This window comes from Capra hircus, chromosome 18 (assembly GCF_001704415.2).
Source record: "Capra hircus breed San Clemente chromosome 18, ASM170441v1, whole genome shotgun sequence".
In the NCBI taxonomy this organism is placed as follows: Eukaryota; Metazoa; Chordata; class Mammalia; order Artiodactyla; family Bovidae; genus Capra; species Capra hircus.
The window spans coordinates 2440371-2466273 of NC_030825.1; the positions used below are offsets into that span (position 1 = coordinate 2440371).

The following is a 25903-nucleotide window of genomic DNA, read 5'->3' on the forward strand; positions in this document are numbered from 1 at the left end:
GCCTCAGAGTTCACAGCCGTCACTGCCCCTGGGTTTCATGAGGGTCTCCCACCCTTCCAGCAGGACGACTCTCCTCCAGCGACTCACCCCCGGTAGGCCCACTCAGTGCTCAAGGCGTGAAGAACCCAGAGCAGGAAACCCCCTTGGTTCACCCCCATCACCCCATTGTCTGGGGACAGTGTGGTGCAGGGAGGGGACCTGGGAAAAGCCAGGTGGCACAGGTACCCACCAGCCACAGGGATGGGTCCACTCGAGCTCACGAGGCCCTGGAGGCCAGCTCGTCACCGGTGCTGGCCGGATCCCCCCACAGGCGTTCGGAGCAGGGACTGGACTCCCTGGCCCGCCTCTTTCTTGTGCATGACCTGGGTCAACACAGCCACGTGCCACCATGGAGAGGCGCGGCGGAGAAGGCCAGACTGCCAGAAGGGAATGTCAAAGAGAAGCAGAGGCAAGAGAGGAAAGACGGAGGCAGCGGCTGCTCCCCCGAGACCCCTCCTGAGGGTGGCTGCACGCCGGCAGGGCCCCGGGCTACCCCGCAGGGCTGCCATCAGCAATCTTGTCCTCTTAAACTAGCTTGGGCAGCCTCTGTCTGCTGCCCTCAGTGATCCTGAAGATGAATTCCAGCCACTCCTGCCGCCCTTAGCGGATTTTCTGAGAATGTGTGAATGAGGCAGGAACCGACATTTCGGTAGTTCTACAGTCCTTTCGTCTGGGTCGTGTGCTGCCTTCCCAGAGCTCCCAGGTTTGGCAGCACTTGGGCTGGGAGAAACAGAAGGTCTGGGCGCGAGACCCAGCCCCCAGCCACAGAGAAGAGGAGCGCTCACAGGAGCGCTGACTCCTTGACCAATGCTGGGCTCGGACACTAGCACGTGTCACCACCACGTGTGCAGGACATTCCTGTGTATTTTAGGCCAATAAATAGGCATGGTTTCTTTTTAGAGCTAGTATTTCTTTTGTATTTACTGCTTGGTGGCAGCGGAGGGGGGGGGGGGTTCTTTCTTGTTTAAAAAAATCAGTTTATGAGTTTGTCTTATTCGATTGATATTGACTATTGATTTCCATTGCACCTTCCCGGCCTCTCCTCCTTCACGAATGTTTATTATGCATCCTCTTGCTGGAAGAAGAAAGCCATCCTGACTTCCCTTCCCTGACTCAGTCTGGAGCCCTCCCTTGCTGCACTGAGAACAGCTGTTCCTTTTTCTTCGTTTTTTGCCAGGAGTGGCTCCTGGCAGGCACCTCAATGGAAAGGCAGAGTCGTGGCTGAAAGCACGGGGAACCCCACCCCTGTAACACATCATGTGGTGTGGGGTGTGTCCCTTCCATCCCTGGCCCTTTCCCTAGTTTGCAGAGTGAAGGCACCTTCAGTGTCCTGAAGGCCTGTCTGACCATGTAGCGGCCCCACTGCTCAAGGCTCCACACAGGTGAGCTCAACCAGGGAGGGGCTTTTCCTGCCAACCTCCTTCCAGCTCGCCCACAGACACACCCTCACCCAGCCCAGGCAGAGCCTTTCCACACGCATGGTCTTTCTGCACCTTTCAGCCCACATGGGAGTCTGTGTCACTCTCCTGCCTTAGATGATCCATAGAGATGCGCTGTCCTTTGCCGCCCGAGGCTCCTGCTGGGTCTCAGGGCCTCTGTGTTGTGGATTGGAGGCAGAAAAGGAGGTTTAATAGGTTGGGGTGGATATGCACAGGGCACTACAGGCTATTTTCCCTTTTCCATCATTATGGTGGTTCTAAAATATATCTACTAATGCTTTGACTTCCTCCCTTCAAAGAATGAAGTCTAACTCCAAATGTGGTCCGTATTGAATGACTCACTTCTCACAAATAGAGTGTTTGCACAAGTACTGCTTTATGATTCCAAAGCTTCGTCATAAAAAGGATGCCTTCTGCCTAGATCTCTCTCTCAGATCGCTTGCTCTGAGGGAAGACAGCCACCAGATCAGGAGCAGTCAAGCAGATGTGGAGCTGGAATCATGTGGGGAAACTGAGGCCCCTACCAACTCCCAACAGCAACCATTCCTCGGAAGTCTCCAGGTGACAGCAACTTCATGACAGACCCTGAGCCAGGGCTGCCTGACCAAGCTGACCCACAGAAACTCTGAGGATAATAACTGCTTACAGTTCCTTTAAGCCACGAACTTTGGAGTACTTTGTCTGCAGTGACAGATAAATGATGGATAACTAATAAACCCTGAATCTCCCGCTGCAGCTAAGTGCGTGTCGCTCATCCCTTTCTTTGCACAGAGAGAGCAGGAGAGCCCTTCCTTTGTTAGAGTTGACTTTAGCAGGATTCGGAGCAGAGGTTAACTCGTATTGCTGCCTGTGACCTCGTGTTTTGACCCAGCTTCGATCCACATGGCCCAGATACCTTCACGAATCTACAGCCGTTAGCTTAGCAAGGCCTGTGGGGTCTGGGCAGCTTCCACGGTACAGGCCTGTCCAAGAACCAGGGTCACCATCCACTACGGGAGAAGCACCAGTGAGCCCAGAGCTGTCTCTGTACCAGGTCCGCAAATGCCAGCACTGACGCATCCCCAAGCATCCTGATGCAAACCGATTTCCCCGTGATGCAGGGCAGCCTCTGCTCCGGGAACCACAGCAGGACTGCTGGGGCCACCAGGGGCCACCGATAAGGCAGTCCACCGGCTTCCCAGGACGGGGGTGGACCAGTGTGTGACACTGCCTCGTTCCCCCCGACACAGGCTCTGGGTGCCGAGATCCTGAGGACAGTGAGAGGGATCACATTTTTGCCAGGCCCAGGCCCCAGGCCAAGAGCCCTGGGAGGCCGCCCAGCCCCTCATTCTCACAATGACAGATCCAGCCTCGAAGCACGGAGCACAGGCTGGGCCCTGTTGGCGATTCCTGCCAGCACTCAGCATGCCCTGTGGGGTGAACGCTCAAGTCAATCCAGCGTAGCAAACATTGTCTGACCATCCACCACGTGTGGGGCACGAGCATGGTAGCAAGAGGAAAGGGGAGTTAACGTGGCTCCTGCTCCATGAGGGTGGTCTCCAGGGAGGGGAAGAATTCTGGATGCATCTGTGAACAAGAACCAAACAGGAAATAGCCTCTGCACCTTCTGAATACCCAAGGAGCAGAAATGCTAAGGGAAGTTCTGTGAGAGGGTCTGCCCGTGGCCTGGGCTCTACGAGATCATGAATTTCAACAAATGCCAACAGCAGCCGGCATCACAGAGGCCTGGGAGAGCCGGGTCTGTGAGCGTCACTCTGCCCGGCAGCAGTCTATGCAGGCCAGCGAGGGCCACCACACGTGTGAGACAAAAACTCCAACAGCAGCAGGCGCATGCTTCCTGCTCACAGGTCGCACGTCGGCTGAAGCGTCTCTGCTCGCCACTGGGGTCTGCTCACACACTCACTCCAGGGCTCAGGCTGAAGGCACAATCGCCACCCAGGCCTACCCCTCTCAAGGTGCAAGGCAGGGGGATGAAAGGCCAACACAGCCACACAACGTCGGAAGCCCTCGGTTGGAGGTGAAACATCTTATGTCCGCTCTCATTCCGCTGGCTGCAGCAGGTCATGAGGCAAGTCTTCAGAACGAAGAAGTGTACTCTGTCCAGAACACACCTTGACAAGGATGGGGAGGGAAGGAAAATTGAAAAATTAATATGATCTGCCTAACAGAAGGCAGCCAGGATGTCATAACCATTGAAACTGGAAACAGACTGGACCTTGTATGGGAGATGCTGGGTTGTTCACTAAACTGTTCCTCCTTCCCTCCTGGACACAAAACCAGACTACATTTCCTGGCTTCGTTTGCAGCTAGTGTCTGAATCTGGCCAGGGAAGGTGGTGGAGACGATGAACTCTACTCCCAGGCCCAGACAGTTAAACCTCCTATACCATCCTCCGTTCTTTCCTCACCTGCTGGGTAGATACACAGAATCTAGCTGAGGACCCTGAAGCCCAAGATGACAGCAGAGACACGGGGGCCCCTCAGTCACCGCCTGGAGGACAGTCACCAGGAGACACCCAGGTCAGTCTGCTTAAGGAATTGTGGGCACACTTTTCTCGGGTCAAGTCACAGAGATTTGGGGATTGTTTGTTACAACAGCTGATCTCCCGACTGTTCCCTCGTGTCACAGAGGCCCCGGGGTGCGGCTAAGCGGGGCTAAGTCAAGAAGGCCTGGGCTGAAATATCCACCCTAGCACTTTTCAGTGGGATCACCTTGAGCAAATTGCTATACCTCTCTAGACCTTCATTTTTCATCTTTAAACGGGGATTCATAGTTCCTACCTCAAAAGATATATTAACGACAAACTCCATCACTAAACCAGGTGAGGTGTCTTACTGAGTCCCAGTAGGTGGCCCCGTTGGCCCAGAAGTTTACAAGAGGCTTTCAGGAGGTGGGAAGTCACCACGTGGCATGTTGAGGAGTAAGTCTTCCTGGGGGCTTACTCTGCTCAGAGCAGGGATCGGGCAGCAGGATGCCCTTCAGGGCTGGGAAAAGCCACACCGCAGGAGGGGCAGGTCCTCTGCTTTGCTGGAGGTTTCTGCACACATTTACTAGAAAGCTGGCAGCAATGGACAGTGATTCTCATCTCAGTCTGCCCCTGCCCCTCACCCCTGGGCCCTCGCAGTTCCTCCAAACCTACAAAGGCCACTTTAAACCTCAGGTGACTGCAGTACTCTCCTCAGTGGGCTTTTGTGAGGATGACATGAGCTGCTATTTGTAAATTTCATGGAGCTATGCTGTACGAGGGGTTGTTATATACATAAAATAAATAGAAAAACATGAAGCTGAAGGAGAAGGCAGGAAAGGAGGGGGAAGTGACAGAGGGAGAGAGCAGTCAGGTAGACACCGGCGGGCAGGCCTCAGGGTGGACACAGGGACAAGAAGGTAGGAACAGACGAGAGGAAAGAAACAAGTTCCTGAAGGAAAATTCGAGAAAGGGATCCAGTGAGAGACCAAATCCCCAAAACTAAATTAGGATGGAGCATGGCATTCGTGGTCCAATTACAAAGCATGTGGCCTTCTAAAAGATCTCTCAGGTCAAAAACAAGTGCCTCCTTGGGGGAGACACCATGTGGCCACATCCCCTGTGCAGAGTGGGCGGTGGCCTGCTCCAGAAAATGGCTCTGCTACAAATGCACAGGTGCCTAGGGTGGCCTGGGGGGCCTACGTGCACAGAAAAGCAAGCAGGTCCCAACAAGTTCCCCTTTACCCCCAGGGCGCCCTGGTTCCATCCACAGCTGGTTCCCTGATCCTGTCAAGATCCCCAGGAAAAGCTTGGGACAAATCAGAAATGTTATTCAAATCTCTGTTCCAAACGCAGGCAAGCTGACAACCTCTCTCTCAAGTTACAGCCTAATGTGATTTCAAACGGCAACCGCACGCCACCTGACTCGGTGTCTGTAAGCAAGGCATCAGCAGCTCTTAACTCTCGGAGCGCTGCTGGGCTCAGCACTGAGGGTGCTGGCACACGCAGAGTGCCACAATCTGTGACCAGGAGGCAAGAGGCGGGCTTCCCAGGTCCAGGAGCCTGACGGATGAGTGGGGTGCCTCCCTGGGTCCGAGTCTGCCCAGGAAGCCGAGCGACCAAGGCACCTGGGTAGAGAAGACGTGTGTGCAGAGGCACTGTGGTGATGTAGCAAACACCTCCACTACATACAACGGTGCTCGGTGAGGATCCCAGAAAATGACTTGCCTGCGTCCCTAGGACGCACTGGTGGCACAATTAATCGTAAATTCCAGGATTTCTGACTGCCAGTTCTGTGCTTTCTCACCGTATCACACTTGCTCTTGATTTTATCTAAACAATGCAAGCAATTATAAACACAGAGAGAGATAGGTCCATTTACTCTTTTTTTGAGGGATGGGGCCACACTACACGGCTAGCAGGATCTTTGTTCCCTGGGCTCAGGCAGGGAAAGCAGTGAGTCCTAACCACTGGACCACCAGGGAATTCCCCCTTTGCTCATTTACAAAATGGGGTTGTTGCAAGGATGACAGGAAATAGTAGATCATGGTAACACATATTGTTCAGCAACTGACACAGTGTAGACACTCCGCAAATGTTAGCTGTGGTTGTAGCTGTTCAAAGTCGTAATTGCTACTGTTATGTACAGTAATAATAAGGGGCTGTGTGACAAACTCCTCCATATGGACTTAATTCCTCAGAACCTGGATCTGTTCCTACTTTTGTCTCTGACTTTGGATGCAACTAGAGAATGCCCTAGGATTTATTCCTCCCCAGTACTCCTAACAGAACAAACTCGAGACATTCAGAGTGCTGTCTTCCAGAGAAACTGCTATGAGCCTACCATGGTGCTGGGGTCTGACATTTCTTCTTTTGAATCAACTGTGTAGTAATCAGAATACCCATTCCACAGATGAGAAAACAAAAGATCAGAAGGCTTATGTATCAGGAGAGGTGGGAGGCTGGCCTGGGTCTGGAAGTTCAAGAACCAGGATCTCATATCCACTCCTGCCTTTCAGATGCTTCCAACAGTCAACAGGCAATGCCAGGCCTCCAGGGTCCCCGGGGAGCCCCACAGGACACACAGTCCTGTGCAGGTCAAGGCCAGAGTTGGTTAGTGGGGGAAAGATCAATAGCAAGGCTAAGGAGAGGACAGCTTTCTGGAGGGAGGCCAGAGTGGCTGTGCAGGGTTTTGTGAGCACACACATGGCCTCATCCAGAAACACACACAGGCATGAGCACACACAAGGCCACACAGGGGTGTGAACTCAGACACACTGACACGTGTGCGTGAGAACACACGACATGGGCATGCCCAGGCACACACGCAAGCATCTGCCATGCAGGAAACCCAGGCTTGATCCCTGGGTCAGGAAGATCCCTGGATTAAGAAACGCAACCCACTCCAGTACTCTTGCCTGGAGAATTCCATGGACAGAGGAGCCTGGCGGGCTACTGTCCACAGGGTCACAGTCAGACACGACTGAGTGACTAACACTCACACAAAAACAGAGACACAGACACACACAGGAGTTATCCTGAACCCCGGGGTAAAAGCTTCAGGCCCTTGGAGATGCCCTCCTTAGAGGGGCAGCTACGAAATTGCCCCAAGCTGATCCCCCATCGCATGCCTCACGCCCAGCACTGGGCCCCAGCCTCGGACAAGGGCGGGGGCGGGCCCTCCCTGAACGTGCCCCAGCCCTCCCTGAACGCGCCCCAGCCCCAGGAGCTCCCATGACGCTGCCTGAGGAGCAGCGCAGGCCTGGGCCAGGCCCCAGAAGCTTCGGGAGCACCTGGTGGGTGGGAGCTCCCTTCAGCTCACGGGATTCTGTCTCCTCAGCCTCTGTCCCTGCCTCGCTCTTGGAATTTCTGCAGGTGATTCCCAATGGAGGACCATGCTCCAGAGCCTGCACAGGTGGACACCAGCCTGCTTCCCCCGGAGCAGGTGAGGGGAGAAGGAGCCCTCTGTCCCCACCTGGGCGGGGGCGTCTTCCCCTCTCGAGAGGCCTGGGGGGCCTCTGCAGGCAGAGGTGCACCGGGACAGCCAGGTCTGTGGGCTTGGACTCCCTCTTCTTTCCTCTTCAGGGCCTGGGGGGAGGTGGGAGTCAGTCTGGTGGGCCCCTTGGTTGGCTTATGAGGAGTGAGGCTGGAGAATGTGCCCCTTTCACTCTCTGACCCCTGTCTTCCTGAGCCCCAAGGTTTGATTGCTGAAACAGCAATCTGGAACTTCACACAGTAAAGCCTCTCCTGATGATCAGCACAGCATATTGCCCTCAGCCCACTGTTTTTCTGCTCTCACCCACCTGTCCACATCAGGGTGCGTGCTACCTGGGAGGGAGCCGGCATCTCTTTGGGCCAGAAGGTTTCCGAAGAATAAAAAAGGGGTGGAAATAACTGCTGGGAAATTGAAGAGTGTACTGGATGCAGAGGCATCTGTCTTTTGAACACATCAGCTCTCCCCTCCAGAGGGTCCTGGACTGAAAGCTGGCTGGTTTCAGCCCCAGGGGGGTTTGTGAAGGCAGCGAGCTTGATATCAGCTCCTCCTCGTTCCTGGGCCCTGTGAACCCAGAACCTTAGCTACCCTGAACATGCCACTCACTCACTCATTCAGCAAACACTCTGGAGCAGCCAGGCCCTGGGTATGCACGTGCAGAGACAAAGGGCCAGCCTCTGGCCTGGGAGGCGCGCACTGTGCAGGGAGCAATGAGACACCCCGCGGAACACAGCCACCCGGGGAGACGGCATCGCAACAGAAACCTGACCACGAACGCAATTATTCTAACACGAGCGCAAGGACTGAATCCCAGACAGCGACTTTAGAAGCATTCGTGAGTTCAGACAGGAGCTGAAGCCTACCTTCCCCCTCCAGAGGACCGGGGAGTCCCGCGTGCCAGTCCTCAGCCGCCGCTGGCCCCGCACCGCGGCCTAGGGGCGGGACAACAGGGCGCCCACCAGCAGGCTAGGGGGGTGCCTGGGCAGCCTCGTGCTTCCCACAAACCTGGAGCCTAGCAGGCTCCAGGCCCAGCACGTCTGCACTGGCCATGGCCAGTCTCCTTTCCTGTCCCCATCTGGAGGCCACAAGCAGCCCCGAAAAACCGTGTGGGCTTGGGAGTCAGCTAGGCCTCGGCTCAAAGCCTGCCTCGGCCTCCCTGCGCCTGGAGCACAGGTCTCCCCAGCAGCCAGGAAGCTGACAACCAGCCCTGCAGGGCCCCCGGGGCCAGGGGGCAAAGCATGCATGAGGGCAGCAGCTTCACCCGGGGACCGTCTGGCGCCCTCTCCACCCGCAGCATCCAGGGGCTGCTGTGAAGCCCGGGGTGGGGGCGGCAGGCCCAGAGCATCAGGAGGGCTGGACTGGGAGAGGCACCTGGCAGCCCTCCCTGACGGGAACCTCTCCGCTGGGACAGCCACCCGGCCAAGCTTCAGCAAGGATTCAAGCTCAACAGATGCCAGCGGGGATGAAGGTGGACACACTCGACTCCATTTGTGATATTTAACTCTGCACCCCCTTCCCTGACCAGTTCAGGGAGATCTCCAGCCGGCTTCTGGCCCCCGACAGGGTCTCATGCAGACCCCTAGGGCTGTCTGCTGAAGTCTGCACTTTTTCCCAGGGAAAAATGACCCTCCTGGGAAAGAGGGAGAAGAAGGTCCTATAAGAACTGTGTGCAAGGGTCATCCAGAAAAGCCTAGGAAGGGCCACTGGCCCGGTCTCCTCATTGACAAGAGTTGCTTCAGGCCTGACGTTGTGCCAGGCTCTGGGAATAAAGCCCCAAACGAGGCAGGTGTCTTCCGAAACTTCCATCCACAAGGTTCCCAGTGCCATCTGGGGAGAAGGGAGAGATTTGGGGTGGAGGAGCAGAGGCAGGCTCTGGAGGCCTGAGCACCTCAACAAAACCTCTATGGCAGGGACCAGGGCCACACCCACCGCACTCGTTTCCTCTCCAAGGCGGCTTGTGCAAGAAACTGAGGCCCTGAGACCGCCACAGCACAGGGGTCCGTGCAGGCTCAGGCAAGTCGTGTGGTCAGGGAGTTCTGCGAAGCCGCACTCCCTAGGCCCCGATACAACCCCAGCGTGCAGCACCTGCGTGCAGACCCTCTCGAGACATGCTGTGGTGGTCCTTTCTAGTCCTTGTTCTTTAAAAGAAAGGAAAGAAGGAAGGTAGGAAGGAAAGAGGGAGGGGAAGGAAAAGGGGGGGAGGGAGAAAAGGAGGGGCAGAGAACAGACGGAGGGAACCCTGAGGGGCACACGGAGCAGCCTGGCTTTGGGGGTGACAGCGATTGTCTGCTTCTTTCAACAGTTCCCCAGGGCTTGTAGCTGTTGGAAAGGAGTGCAAAGGCCAGGGTGTGTGTTCCATCAAAGGGCTCTGGCTGGAACATACCAGGACACACACCTCCTGTCTCCATAGGTAGAGGTATTGACATCTGCTTAGTCAATCTAACTGGAAATGCAGCTGCAGTTACTGTTTTGTTTTAAAGAATTGCTTTTCCTCATCTGTCTATCCCCAGGCCCGAGGTGCTGCTGCTTTAACTGTATCAGAACCCATCGGTTCAAGCAACGAAGTGCCTGGCCTGTTGTCTGCCGAGAGTGCGATGACTTACCCCTTGGAATTTTCTCTGGTCCAGGCTGTACAAGACATTCTATTCCTTAGACAGGATAGTTTTTGGAAACAAGGTGCTTCCATTCTCCCCAGAAGACCCCAGATTTCTAGACCCTTGAAAATGGGACAGAACAGAGAGGCTGGTTGAAACCGAATGCCTCGGTTGCCAGGAATGGCCAAGGAGACCCCTGCGGTTTGTGCTGGCCCCTCAGTGAGTGTCCAGCAAAAGGCCTCCCAGGGTCCAGGGGGCCACGCTGCTGGGGGCAGCTGCTCACCTGCTGCCCTGGAGAACTGAGCTGCGCCTGCATCCCCAGCTCTCAGTGAGTCTCCCCAGGTCCTGAGATTAAGGACTGGGCCACAAGCAGGTTACAGAGACGGCGATCCTGGACGCACTCACGCAGGGGTGGGGAAGCAGACAGGCGGGAGCTGGCAGCTGTGACAAGGCGTGACCACGAACAAGCCGCTGCCACTGAGGCCTGTTAGACGCGGCCGGAACAGGCCCGGGGGGAGGGTGAGAGCCCCACGGCCTCACCACAGCGGCAGCACTACCTGCACAAGCCGCCCGCGGGGGTCCAGGCCTGGGACACAGGGGCGGTGGGCTCTCCCGTCACCAGCAGGAGACAACACCAGCAAAACCACAGCACAGCCTGAGCCCGTGCGGGTCCCTCCCACACAGCACTGTCTCAGGAGACGGCGGAGGGGGAGGAGGAGAGACGCGCTTTGGAGGAGGAGAGACGTGCTGCTTAGTCGGGAGACAAGCAGGAGGCAGGGCGCTGCTCTTTCGCGTCTCACAGTGACTCACAGTCCTCACACGCACGGAGTGCCGGGGGGAGGAAGGCACAGCTTCACGTCCCTTAGAGCTGGAATTTCTCTTGGCCCGGCCCAGGCCTGGCCTCTCTGAGTTCCAGCCTTCCCACAGGCAACCCCAGGCCCTTTGGGCTCCGGGATACGCACTGTGCTCATCCCGAGAACCTTCCAGTCACAACACCGTCTGCACACAGCAAGGAGCTCAGAGGAGGAGGCTTCCAAGCCCACCACCGGGCCCGGTGCTAATAGACTGTCCTTCCATGATCCCTCCCGTCCTGCAAGATAGATTACATCAGAATGCCAAAACAGAGAGTTGAAGGGCCGTGTGGCCTGAATATAGATCCTGCTGGCTGAGGTCTGCTTCCACAGGCTGACTCAGCTCTCCTGGATTTCTGAAGATCCTTTCACCAGCCAGCTTGTCAGCCCTGCTCTCCTCCTCCTCCTTTGCCTGAAAACGACCTCTGAAAGCCTCACCCCCACCCAGGTGCCTGGGTCAAGGGCATAGCCTGGGCCAAATAGGAGCCTGCCTGCTTCCAGGGCGCTTGTGCCCCAGGAGCAAGAGAAGACTCTGGGAGCTGCCTGCTCAGAACACGGGCCTGTCTCACCCCTGATCAGGGGTGACCTACAGTCGGGTGCCTAGAACTGTGAGGGCACCCTGGTCCACTCACCCTTCCTCCCACTACAGTCACTCCTGCCTTCAGGGAGCTCCAGAGGGTACCCTCTCAGAGCAGCCAGCCCCCCGCTTTAGGGAGTCTCTCGCACATCTAACCTGTGCCTGCCAAGCTGTGAGATCCCTCCCGTCCTGCAAGATAGATTACATCAGAATGCCAAAATAGAGAGTTGAAGGGCCGTGTGGCCTGAATATAGATCCTGCTAGCTGAGGTCTGCTTCCACAGGCTGACTCAGCTCTCCTGGATTTCTGAAGATCCTTTCACCAGCCAGCTTGTCCCTCCTCTCCCGTGAGCGGTGGGGCTGGACCAAAACTAGTCATCAGCCTTCAAGTGAGAACTACTGTGGACCCATCACAGCCCCATCAGTGCCCGAGAGGAACCCTCACCACCCCCCCACCCCGGCCCGCTCTGTGGGAGTGTTGAAACAGGAGCAGTGGTTGGGTAGCAAGGATTCCCGTATGCTAGGGGAGGATTTTATTTATAAAAGGATTATCATCACTGTCAGGTCATAGGTCAGGAGGAGGCTGGGGCAGTTAAACAGCTGGGTGAAGCCCTGGCCTCGGGTGAGCACCAGAGCCAGGACACAGAGTGGGCCCCTGTCTGCCTCCCCGGACCCCTAGCCACCATGCTGCCTGCCCTGCCCCACCCTGGCCAGACACCAGCCCCCTCCAGGGGGCCCTCAGCACTGGGAATCAGGAAGGACCAACTGAATGATCCCCAAAGCCCATCAGGCCCCTCTCCTTTGCTCCCCTCACCCACACGCCAGCCCCTCCAGCAGATCCTGTGGAGGCTGGTGACAGACGACGGGGGACTGACCCGCAGCGACAGCCTGGGCAGGCACAGCCCACCATCCCACGGCTGACTCCTGGAGAAGGGCATGCACTCCAGTGTGAGGCTCTCTCTGCATGAATCTCACAACCCCAGCCATCAAATCCAGCTCTGCCAGTGTGCCAGCTTGCCCACTGCAGGCTCAGTGCCCTACAGCACGCAGGAGGCCAGCAGCCTCATCCCAGCCTGGTGGATAAAGAGCAATATCACCTTCCTGTCCAGACACACAGTCTCTACGGGCAGGTGGGCACTTTGTTGCTGCTTAGTCCCTAAGTGTGACCCAGTGAACTGTGACACGCCAGGCTCCTCTGCTCTCCACTGTCTCCCAGAGTTTGCTCAAATTCATGTCCAGTGAGTCGGTGATGCCATCCAACCATCTCATCCTCAGCTGTCCCCTTCTCCTTTTGCCTTCAATCTTTCCCAACATCAGAGTCCTTTTCAGTGAGTTGGCTCTTCCCATCAGGTGGCCAAAGTATTGGAGTTTCAGCTTTAACATGAGTCCTTACAATGAATATTCAAGACTGATCTCCTTTAGGATGGACTGGATGGATCTCCTTGCAGTCGAAGGGACTCTCAAGAGTCTTCTCCAGCACCACAATTTGAAAGCATCAGTTCTTTGGTGCTCAGCCTTCTTTATGGTCCAATTTTCATATCCATACATGACTAGTTGAAAAACCATAACTTTGACTATATGGACCTTTGTTGGCAAAGTATTGTGCCTCTGCTTTTTAATAGGCTGTCTAGGTTGGTCATAGATATTCTTCCAAGGAGCAAGCATCTTTTAATTTCATGGCTGCAGTCACCGTCTGTGATGACTTTGGAGCCCAAGAAAATAAAATCTGTCACTGCTTCCACTTTTTCCCCATCTATCTGCCATGAAATAATGGGACTGGATGCCAGGATCTTAGTTTTTTAATGTTGAGTTTCAAGCCAGCTTTTTCTCTCTCCTCTTTCACCCTCATCAAGAGGCTCTTTGGTGGCTGAGATGGTAAAGAATCTACCTGCAATGCAGAAGACTCAGGTTTCATCCCTAGGTCAGGAATATCCTTGGGAGAAGGAAATGGCAACTGACTCCAGTATTCTTGCCTGGAGAATTCCACGGACAGAGGAGCCTGACGGGCTACAATCAATAGATCACCAAGAGTCGGACACAACTGAGTGACTAACACTTTCACTTCTTCACTTTTTGCCTTTACAGTGGTATCATCTGGACATCTGAGGCTGTTGATATTTCAAATTGCTTCCAGCTTGCAATTCACCCATCTTGACATTTTGCAAAATGTACTCTGCATGTAAATTAAATCAAGGTGACGATTAGCCCTGACGTACTCCTCTTCCAATTTTGAACCAGTCAGTTGTTCCATGCCCAGTTCTAACTGTTGCTTCTTAACTTGCATCCATGCTTCTCAGGAGACAGGTAAAGTGGTTTGGTACTCCTGTCTCTTTAAGAATTTTCCAGTCTGCTGTGATTGACACAGTCAAAGGCTTTAGCCTAGTCAATGAAGCAGAAGTAGATATTTTTCTGGAATTCCCTTGCTTTTCTGGAATTCCCTCCATGATCCAAAGAATGTTGGCAGTTTGATCTCTGGTTCCTCTGCCCTTTCTAAACCCAGCTTGAATATCTAGAAGTTCTCAATTCACAAACTGCTGAAGCCGAGCCTGAAGGCTTTTGAGTATAACCTTGCTAGCTTGTGAAATGAGTACAACTGTACAGTAGTTTGAATACTCTTTGCATTGCCCTTCTTTGGGGTTGGAATGAAAACTGACCTTTTCCTGCCCTGTGGCCGCTGCTGAGTTTTCCAAATTTGCTGACATATTGAGTGCAGCACTTTAACACCATCACCTTTTTGGATTTTAAATAGCTCAGCTGGAATTTCATCTCCTTCACTAGCTTTGTTCATAGTGATGCTTCCTAAGAACCACTGGCCTGGCACTCCAGGATGTCTGGCTCTAGGTGAGTGATCACACCATTGTGGTTGTCTGGGCCATTAAGACTTCTCTTGTGTAGTTCTGTGTATTCTTACCACCTCTTCTTAATCTCTTCTGCTTCTCTTAAGTTCTCACCGTTTCTGTCCTTTATCATGCCCATCCTTACATGACATGTTCCCTTGATATTTCCAATTCCATTGAAGATTTGAGATCTTCAAAAAATTTGAGAAAATGTGGTTCCTTGAATTTTCTAGTCTTTTCCATTCTACTGTTTCCTTCTGTTTCTTTGAATTGTTCATCTAAGAAGGCCTTCTTCTCTCTCCTTGCTATTCTCTGGGACTCTGGATTCAGTTGGGTATATCTCCCTTTCTCCCTTGCCTTTCTCTTGTCTTCCTTCCTCACCTATTTGTAAAGCCTCCTCAAAAAACCACTGTGCCTTCTTGCGTTTCTTTTCCTTTTGAATGGTTTTGGTCACTGCTTCCTATACAATGTTATGAACTTCTGTCCATATTTCTTCAGGCACTCTGCCTACTAGATGTAATCCCTTGAATCTTAGTTTAAGCCTGAATTTTGCTATAAGGAGCTGATGATCTGAGCCAGAGTCAGCTCCAGGTCTTTTTTTGCTGACTATGTAGAGCTTCTCCATCTTCAGATACCCTTCAGGGATCACAGCCTCGTTGTGGCAAAGGGGCTTGCATAACTAATGAAGCTGTGAGCCGTGCCGTGCAGGGTCATCCAAGACAGATGGGTCACAGTGAAGCATTCTGACAGAATATGGTCCATATTCTTGCCTGGAGAACCTCATGAACAGTACGGAAAGGCAAAAAGTTATGACGCTGGAAGATGAGTCTCTCGGGTCAGAAGGTGTCCAATATGCTACTGGGGAAGAGCAGAGGGTAATTACTAAAAGCTTCAAGAATGAATTGGCCAAAGTGGAAACAACAGTTAGCTGTGGATGTGTCTGGTGGTGAAAATTAAGTCCGTTGCTGTAAAGAACAATATTGCATAGGAACCTGGAATGTTAGGTCCATGAATCAAGGTAAACGGGATGTGGTCAAGCAGGAGACGACCAGATTGAACACTGACATTTTAGGAGTCAGTGAACTAAAATGGACAGGAATGAGTGAATTTAATTCAGATGACCATTATGTCAGGCCTCCCTGGTAGCTTAGCAGTAATAAATCTGCCTGCAATGCAGGAGACACAGGCTTGATCCCTGGGTCAGGAAGGTGCCCTGCAGCTGGGTATGGCAACCCACCCCAGTAAGCTTGCCTGGAGAATCCCATGGACAGAGGAACCTGGTGGACTGCAGTTCACAGGGTTGCAAAGAGACACGACTGAAGAGGCTGAGTACACACGATGACCTCTATGTCTGTTACTGTGGACTAAATTACTACTCTGGGCAAGAATTCTATAGAAGAAATGGAGTAGCCCTCATAGTCAACACTAGTGGGTGCACCCTCAAAAGCAACAGGTTGATTTCAGTTAGTTTCCAAGGCAAACCATTCAACATCACAGAAATCCAAGTCTATGCCCAACCACTGATGCCAAAGAAGCTGAAGTTGACCAGTTCTATGAAGACCTACAACATCTTCTAGAACTAATACCAAAGAAAGATTTCCTTTTCATCATAGGGGCTTAGAATGCAAAATTAGGAAGGCAAGAGATACCCAGAATAACAGGCAAGTGTGGCCTTGGAGTACAGAATGAAGCAGGACAAAGGCTAACAGAGTTTTGTCAAGAGAACATGTTGGTTGTAGCAAATGCCTTTTCCAATAACCCAAGAGATGACTTGAGTACATCATGCAAAATGCTAGGCAGGATGAAGCGCAAGCTGGAATCAAGATTGCCGGGAGAAATATCAATAACCTCAGATATGCAGATGACACCACCCTTATGGCAGAAAGCGAAGAGGAACTAAAGAGTCTCTGATGAAAGTGAAAGAGGAGGGTGAAAAAGTTGGCTTAATGCTCAACATTCAGAAAATGAAGATCATGGCATCTGGTCCCATCACTTCATGGCAAATAGATGGGGAAACAATGGCAACAGTGTCAGACTTTATTTTTCTGGGCTCCAAAATCACTGCAGATGGTGACTGCAGCCATGAAACTAAAAGATGCTTGCTCCTTGGAAGAAAAGCTATGAGAAACCTAGACAGCATATTAAAAACCAGAGACATTACTTTGTCCACAAAGGTCCATCTAGTCAAAGCTATGGTTTTTCCAGTGGTCGTGTGCGGATGTGAGAGCTGGACTGTGAAGAAAGCTGAGTGCAGAACTGATACTCTTGAACTGTGGTGTTGGAGAAGACTCTCGGACTGCAAGGCGATCCAACCAGTCCATCCTAAAGGAAATCAGTCTTGAGTATTCATTAGAAGGATTTATGTTGAAGCTGAAACTCCAATACTTTGGCCACCTGATGCAAAGAACTGACTCATTGGAAAAGACCCTGATGCTGGGAAAGATTGAAGGCAGGAGGAGAAGGGGAGGACAGAGGATAAGATGGTTGGATGGCATCACTGACTCGATGGACATGAGTCTGAGTAAGCTCCGCGAGTTGGTGATGGACAGGGAAGTCTGGCGTGCTGCAGTCCATGGGGTCGCAAAGAGCTGGACATGATTGAGTGGACTGAACTGAACTGAAGAGATGACTCTACATGTGAACATCACTGGATGGTCAATAATGAAGTCAGATTATGTTCTTTGCAACTGAAGGTAGGTACTGAACATCCCGTTTACACCACAGGCCTGTGGGGCACCAGGCAGGGGGAGGCACCCGTGGTCCCTGGAGGACCTGAGTTGCCCCGTGAGGGGAAGCTCAGGCCTGGAGTGCTTGGGCTGCCCCTCTGACCCACACCCCAGGCAGTTTTGGGGGTGGAGAAGAGAGACCAAGAAGAGAGATCGGGACAGGCCAAGAAGGCAATGGGTATGGGTCAGATCCAGGACCCTCGGGAATCCTCCAGACCCCAGGCCATGGTTCCTGCCTTCCCCTGAGCTCAGGACCACAATGCTCAGCTGTGAGCCTTACCTGTGTGAGAACAGCAAGCTGGACACTCTCTCTCCTGGTTCTGGAAAGTTGGTGGGGCCGTAGGCCTGGGTGGGGCTCCTGCCGGGGGTGGGTGGCAGGCTGCTGTCTCAAGTGGTGCAGGGGTCACTCTACTGCACAAGCTTGGGCCTCAGATACCCCATCGTTCAGCAGCTCTGGCCCTTCCAGCTGACCTTCTGGGAGGCCCCAAGTCTCCCAGCCGTGGGTCCAGGCTGGCTGTGAAGGGCCCAGTGCTCTGCACAGTGAGGCACCCATGTGAATGGCACAAGGTCCAGTCTCGCCGTGCTTAGCCACAAGGAGGGAGGGAAGGTCAGCTTTACCAGTGGGGCCATCTGCTTTATTATTTCCCAACTATCTGGACACTCCTCTGCAGATGATCCTCAATACCATTCTTGGATTGCATGCCAAAGAGAGAGAAAACTCTGGGCTCAGAACCACAGGCATAAATGCCTAATTAAGCCCATTCTTTGAACAAAACTATATTTGCGTGCATCCGTCAGCCCTCTGTAATCTCAGCCACTGTGGGGTGGTGGGACAGCATTCATGGAGGGTGGGAGAGACAGCCCAGCCTGGCATCAGCCCTGCCCCTTCCTGGGTATTTCTTGTCTCTGAGTTCCCCTGGCTCAGCTGTTTCACCACATGTTTCTGAGGTTTTACAATCACTAAATTCATCCTTAGTCTTCTCTCCTGGGCTTGTGGCCTGCCCACCCTATGCACCAGCCCCCCACCACCATCCTCCAAGAGGCCTAGCAGGCCCCTGTCTCTGGTCTCTGCCTCCTCCAGCGCAGCACCTGCAAACATCAGGTCCTGCCTCATCAGGGAAGTTTCCTGCAGATGAGGCCTGTGTCCATTCCTTTATCCAGAACCACAGAGAGAGGCTCTCCCCTTTCTCAGCACCCTCCATCAAAGCCGCCGGCAGCAACCACCTCACACCAGAGGATGCTGGTCACTGTCCAGTGCTCTGAGCAGAGGGGCCACAGTGACCCAGCAGACCACGTGTGTGGGGTTCTAACCCCACCTCTGTGGGGAATGACAATTCTCCACGCCCCCGTCTCCCTATGCCTCAGTTTCCCCGTCCATAGGGTTGGGCTCGAGACTCTCTGGGCCCTAAAGCTCTGTCTTCAGGGGCCAGGTCATTCTCAGGAGCACCTTAGCCTCTCCAACAGTCTGACCTCTGGTTACGAAACAGGAGAAGTTAGGGTGTGACTCGGCCCAAGGGGTCCAGCTGGTGGCCCTCCCAGTGAGGGAAACATCCTCAGCTGACCCGGCAGCTCCCCAAGGGAGGACGCACAGCCCTACACGCAGAGGTGACTCCATCCCCTCCAGGCTTGCACTCACCCGGGTCACTCACTGGATCCCACCCACCAGCTCTCCAGCCCCAGCCTGCCACTCCTGAGTTCCCAGCTCCTGACACAAAGGCCTGACAGCCTGCTTACGGCCTCTGTGGGCCAGGCTGCTCCTGACCTGGTCTTCGCACAGGCCACTTCTCTGCTGGAAAGGCCGGTCCCCCTGCTCGGGTCTCTGCTCCAGCGCCAGCCTTCCCAACCCTCCACACCCCGTCACACAGAGCTGCAGTCCCCTTGTGTCTCCCCAAGGCTTGAGCCAGCCCAGGGCTCTGCAGGACAGGAAGCGCAGCGGTCGCCCACTCACGTCTCCAGAGGGAATGAATGAGTGAGTGTGAATGAACGGACATGGGGACACGGGCACGCGCACACCTCAGCCTTGCACACAGTCAGGCCACAGGGAAAGCACACCCTCCCCACGCTGGGGCTCCTGCTCCCCAAGGCAGCACCCAGAGCCCCCCAGAGGCCCCGAGGGGGCTCACCCTGGGGAGGAATCAGTCCTAATTCCCCACAGCTTCCTCCACTTTGCTTCCCTCTTGCAAACATATTCAAATGTTTAAATTCTGTTTTGGGAACAATTAGCCTAGCATATGGTCTAATCACATTTTGTCTTCTGATTAAAAAAAAATACACAGAAAACTTGGAAAATGAAAACTGACAAGGCTTTATCATGTTTCTTTCAGTTGTGGGCCTTCTCATGAACATGAGCATATCACAGCTGAAAAGACGCTCAGCACCATCTGGCCCAGCACCCTCAATGTACTCGGGAAACTGAGGCCCAGTGAAAGGAGAAGCCCGGCCCAAGTTCTTGGGCCCTGAGATGCAGATCTATCGGTGTTTGCCTCTTCCTCTCAATAACCGGAGAAGGCTGGACCCAGTTCTCCTGGGGCCCTTTAGTACCAAGCTCCTAGGGTTCTGGTGTCTGGAGAACCTGTGGCTACAAGGTTTCACACCCTGGGGGAAGGAAGGGACAGCAGAGCAAAGAGCAGATGTGGATTCCCAGCCAAAGGCCCCCTCTCCTGTATCCCCATCAGTCAATGGCGTGCAGGCCAGCGATGCTTGAAACGCATTACTACCCACCTAGTCCCTAAGAGATCCAGATGGCCTCCACCAGCTAGATGCTGCAAAGCTGTTTGAAAGCATGAGGACCCACCACCATGATGCTATGAGACGGCCTGCTCCCTGCCGCCCCTTCCCAGCAGCCTTGCTCCCTAGGCTGAGTTTTGAAGACCCGAGCAGCGATGGCCCACTTGGGCACACCCGGACGTGACTGTATCTGGGATTGTTGGTTCAGTGCTGGTCCCTCTCCCACCGCAACATCAGATCTCAAGAGCAGGAACAGTGTGTGGGGCTTCCCTCACAGCCTCACTCCATGCGGCAGCCCTCAGTGCCCTGGGCCAGCTGTGCCAGCTGACCGCTCCCAGCAGGATGCTGCTGTGAGCTTAGAAGGCTTTCCCGACTTTGCACTGTTATTATCTTGCTCCTAATAGCCCAGATCAGCGGTATTCTCATTGTCCTCACTTTGCAAATGGGAGCCCCGGGGAGACACAGGAGGGAGGCAGCACGTCCGAGATTGCTCGCCAGACCTCACCTGCTATGCCATCAGCTCTCGGGGACTGGGACTTGCCCACTCAGAGGGGCAGGGTCCCACAGACACGTGCGGGCATCCCAAGTCTCAGCTGAACAAAGGTCAACCTGCCCCTGCTGGTGAGAGTTCCTGCAAGCTGTTCTCACTGCCGCAGTTCAGCAGGGCGGGTGTGGGGCGCAAAGGTGACCCCCGCACCATCACCCTGAAGGCAGGTCTCAGTGAGACCCCTGAGCCCACACTGCAAAGCTCCGGTACGTGAGAGCGAGGCGGGGGCTCCAGGAAGGGACAAGCTCAAGGCACCAGGCAACGCCCAGAAGGAGAAGCGCGAGGCCTGTCCCACCCCGGGGCCCAGCCCGGCTCTTTCTCAGGCTGCCGAGGCCCCGCCAAGTGGCTCAGTTTTGGGTCTGCAGACAGGCCTTCCACGGGCCCTGCAGGCTTGGTGGACCCTTAGCAGTGCTCTCCACAACCCCAGCCCCGCTCCCAGAAGCCCTGCCACACACATAGCCACAGGCCAAACCTCTGCTGCTAAGACATGGCCCTGACAGCACCAACCAGCTGGGGAAACACGGCTCGTTAGTTTTTAATTAAGAGAAAATGTATTAATATATCTTGATCTTCCTCCCTGAGCCATCCCCCTCACCCCCTGCAGGGCCTGGCAAGTGGCCGGTCAGGACACCCAGATGCTCACAAGCCCGCTGCCACACGAGAGGGCCACCAGCCGGGGCAGCTGTGTGTGCGCCAACAGAAGGGGCCCTGGACCTCGCGGGGGTACACTGCTGTGTTACGTTCCTCCTGCTACACGGTGACGATGAGTCCATCTGGCTAACACTTGCTGCTGATGACCGGTGGGCCCGCAGAAAGCCTAGGTACAGCCTCTCGCTGTGGGATCATTCAAGGAAGAGACGTGCAGTCCAGGCGTGGGGCTTGTGGAGCATGCAAGACAGGATGCCTGGGGAAATCTGGAAGGCTTCCCTGACATCTGGGTCCTGAAGGATGAGTAGGAGCTTGCCTCCGGGGCAGGATGGGAGAAAATATTCCAGACAGAAGAAGAGTCCTGTCGAGAGTCACAGAGCAAGGAACCGTTGAAACCCAGGTCTCTGATTTCAGTCACTGCCCTTAAACCCTGTGCTCCACTGCTACATATATGATGAGTCTTGAATGCCACGCCAAGGCCCAGAGAAAGGTCAGGGGACGGGGTGGGCTCTTCTGCTGAGAGTTTGTCGGATAGAAGGGGAGATTTGGGAGACATTTCTGAGAGACAGTCCATGGGTTTTATAACCAGTGGGATATTGGGCGAGTCCCCTCACCTGTCTAGACCCGAGTGTCTTAATGTAAAATGGGCCACGGGGATGTCTTCTGTCCCTGGCCCTGCCCACATGCCAGTTGTAAGGAGGAGCAGAGGGACCCTTGGGGCTGACCCAGGGGTCCTTGGATCTCTGAGCTCCTTGAAGCAGCTGCGTGCCCTTGGGCGTGTCCCCGACCCTGAAGCCTCAGACCTGTCATCCGGAAGAGCTGCTGTGAGCACAAGAATAGCCGGGCCACGTGGCTCTCTGAGTACTGGATCCAGCAGAGTGAACACTCAGGGGTGCCAGCTGGTCCCCGAGGGCCCCAGCCTACAAAGCAGCGTGTGCAGCACAGTGTCACAGCAGCTCTGGGAAGCGGGGGAGGAGCTGACCAAAACCAGAGCCCTGGTGTTAGGAAAGAGGGTTTAGGGGGAGAAGGAACACAGCTTTCTGTATTACTGAGATATTTAGTGACGCTTATAATATGTAATGATTTTAAAGTAAGTTTTCAGGAAGACCCAACAATATAAGCAATTATCATCACAGAAAAGCCTGATGCTGCGTAGCTCGGTCCGGGGCTTGCTGACAGCAGAGCCACCTGGGGCCATCAGTGTCCCCTCTGCTCTTTGGTCTCAGTGCTCTGGGGCTGACACCTTGAGAAGGTCAAGATGCCAAAAGCCTGTCCCTGGACCCTGCAGGACCCTGGTCCAAGCTCTCTGTGTGGACTGTGGCCTTCGATCTTCTCAGACCCTCCGAGGAAAGGGCCTCATGACCCCAGTCACCACCCAGGTCTGGACGCTGTGGCACCTTCCCCGTGTAACTCCCCCTCCTACCAGGGAGCAGGAGCTCCCTAAGCCATATGCATGCTGGACACTGTCCCCAGGGCCCTCACACACCCAGGAAGTATAGGCCACCCAGGCTGAGGTCTAAGGGGAGACGGGTGTGGGGAAGTCACCCCTGAGAGGCCTGGGGCCAGCTCTTAGGGCAGGAGACAGTGGACAAGCAGCCTTCTGGATGAGGGTGGGCAGGTCTGGGAGAAGGGGTACACCGGAGAGGCTGCAGCAGGCAGAGGTGCTGCCCAGGCCCAGGGAATGCAGGGGCCAGCCCTGAAAGCTGTGCTGATGGCGCAGGATGCCGCGCAAAAGGAGCTGCAGCTACCGGCGGGGCAACGCGGCCACGATATAGTCAGGGAACCACCAGGCGGCCCAAGAAAGGACTGCAGGGAGGAAGGGCTTCTACACTGAATGCTTGGACGCCAGGACCCACCTGGGTTTGGAGACTCCTGAGCTAGAGGAGGAGAGAGCCCTAGATCTGGGCTCTCAGAGCCCTAGGGACCCAGGAGGCCACAGACCCCACAGAGCCCCCACTTCCTCCGCCCTTCAAGCCAGATCATCCCTCCGCAAACCTCAGGTTATGTGACCGTGACCACACTGGCCCTCCAGGTGGGGTGTGAGGAGAAGAGCTTTCAAAGATGTGGAAGGCAGGTGTGTACTGACTCGCACAGGTGCAAACGCACACACGCACACACTCGTGCGTCATCTGCTATCAACCGCAACAAAGAGATGGCGTGAAACGCAGCCAACAGATGGGAGCCTGCCGAAATGTCAGCTGGAAAAAACAGCCCAGGTCAGAAAAGCAAAATTCCACTTTAGCAAAACCCTTTCCTCTTTCCTGCCTCCTAAGAGAAAAATTCCCATGGAGGTTCCTGGGATGTTGGCAATCCAAGATGAGCCATTTATTCAGGACCACCACCCCATCGCACATGGTAAGTACAAAAGGGGAAAATGCTTTTGGATTTCGAAAGGGGGTTGCAGTCACAGATGGTGCCTGAACATGCATAAATTTTGTTGCTGTGTGAACAGATGGAAACTTGAAGGAAAAAATTAAAATTAAAAAAAAAAAAACTTTAGCATTCATCTGCCAGATCATCGCTGGGCTGAAGAAGAAGGAGTTTGTCCCTTGACTAGAAGAGTCTTGGTCTTTCGACCTGTAGGATGGGGCAGCGAAATTGTGCCATGTCCAATGGTCAGTCCTACCCAGGTTTAATTTCTGGTCTGCCATTTACCAGCTGGGAGAACTTGACCTCTCTAACCCCAAGTCCTCCTTCAAACTAGAGGGAAATGAGGCAGCTTCCCAGGATTGCTGTGAAAATTGACCTGAGCAGTGTACGCAGGCCCAGCAGGGAGGAGGACCCGACAAACAGCAGCACCCCAGGCCAGTGCAGAGGGGCCCCACTCACCAGATAAAGCCTCAGGTCGCCTGGATGGGAAACTGAGACGCCAAGAAGACTCGGGATGAGCCTACAGCAGAGCTGGGGACGGGAGAGGAGACTGCTGTCTCCACACATCTCTCTTCCAGAAGACGCCTGGGGTCTGGGCGAGAGAGCAGAAGCCGGGGTCAGTGGGAGGCTCAGTAAGACCTTGGAAATGGGGAGGACAGTTCAAAGGGAAGGTTCTATCCACCCTGCCTCACTCTCACTCAGGAAGCAAGTCAGCCCTGTGTCTCTGCCCCACAACAGGAGTCCACCTGTGGTGGGTGGCTGGCAAAAATAGCCGTGAATCATCACCCCTGCCTGTCTCCGGGCCCCTCGTCAGGCTGCCTGTCAGGAGTTGGAGATCCCCTGTCCAGCCTGGCCTTGTGACCTGCTTTGGCTGACAGAATGCAGCAGATGTGACAGCTTGTCCATTCAGGCCAGACTTCCACTCTTTTTGGCTCCCCACCTCCTCCAGAGAACAAGCCTGGCTAGGAGACATGGGGTGCAGTGCCAAACTGGCCCCGTGGTCCCAGCTGAGGATCCAGACATGGAAGATCAAGGTGAAGATCAACAAAGCCACCTAACCAACCCTCAAGTGACTCCATGCGACTGAGTGAGCCTGCCAAGCCCAGCCTGGGTCAGCAGAACCCTGAACCAACACGCCGATGCATGGGCAGAAATCCGCTGATAGTTGTATGGCATGGAGGTTCAGGGGTTGTTCTGGGGCAACAGACACTGACCCTCCATCTCCCCCAACCTCAGGCCCCAAACCAGCCTCCTCGCTCTGCGGGAAGTTAGGGGAGAGGAAAATCTCATTACAGACCCAGAATGGTGCGTCAGAGTTCAGAAACTGTCGACTCAAAGGCAGGGAACTCTCTGCCCCACACGCCAGGTGCCCGCCCAGCAGCAGAGGGCCAGGTCAACATGGTCCAAAAGCCTCTTTTCCAGATCAGCGGGTCCTCCTGACGAGTGCTGGAGGTGCTGACCGCCCTCAGCATGGGCTGCTGGGGGCTCCTGGCCCTCAGCTGCTAGACTCGTTCCACTGAGAGGGCAGCCCCACCCCCAGGGTCCACAGCGATGGGGAGCCTGAGCTGGAGACCCCAGAGCCAGGCAGGGAGCTGGGTGCCAGCAGAGTCCTCCTCCCAGCCGAGCCTGCCGCCTCTCACAGGAAGCCCTCTCACCAACACCTCTGCACGCCCTCTGTGCTGGCGACATGCCAGATGATTTTAGCTCCTGGGGCCCAACAGAACCCTGACTGATGCTAAGGAAAAAAACTATGACACATTAAAGACGGTAAAGCAGGCTTTATTCAGGACCTTTGCAGTAGGCTCAGGGACCCCACAGTGGGGCTTTGCAGGGGGAGGAAGAGACAGGCCTCAGCTCTTAATACAGCCTGGCCGTGTGGGAGTGAACAGCCAAGGACACAAAAGGGCACATGAGGGGTGGCGGGGGTTCTGTCTAAAGCGGTCCAGCAGGATTCTTGCTGAAAACAGGCCAGGGTGATCAGACATCACCTGGGGAGGAGGGTGAAGAACCTGGTTAGGCATCACAGTTCTTGTTAGCCTTCTCAGGGTTCTTGCTAAAACTAGATTCTAAAAGGAAGTGCACAGATGGACCTAGGAAGTTCAGAAGCCTGACTAGAGTTTGGTTAAGCAAAGAATCTTTGTCACAAACACCACGCTGAGTGGCTGTGACCCATGGAGGTGGCGGGGCTCCCTGCCCAGCAGGGTGGCTGAGGCAGATGGCATGGTGAGCTCTGGGAAGCAGAGTCAAGTTCTGAGGGCTCTGCCTACCCCTATCCCCGGGAAGACCCTCTAAACCAGCCCTTCATGTCTACTGAGGCTATATGCTGCATGGAGGGGTCCCAGGAGCGATTCCCAGCCCTGAAAGAAGGGTTTGCCTCCTCCTCCCACCCACTCTCCTTTTAAAACTGCCATGGGTTGTCTTATCTGAAAATATTTCCCAGAGAATATTGCAGGCCTCCACAATTTCTGGAGAGTCCCACTCTTCAGAAGCACACACACATGGGATGCTTTCTCAGGCGCAGTTACCTTTGTCAGAAATGCCTTTCTCCTACTTTCCATCCAGGAGGCTCCCACTCACCCCTCAGGACCTCAC

General features: G+C 54.5%; 1 long non-coding RNA gene across 1 annotated transcript; it reads right to left on the reverse strand.

Annotated features, from left to right (window-relative positions):
* On the reverse strand, positions 1836-24106 carry LOC108637948. The gene is made up of 2 exons (XR_001919420.1): positions 23771-24106; positions 1836-3589 (listed from the first exon to the last, which is right to left on the reverse strand). It is a non-coding gene; the product is annotated as an uncharacterized LOC108637948 (long non-coding RNA).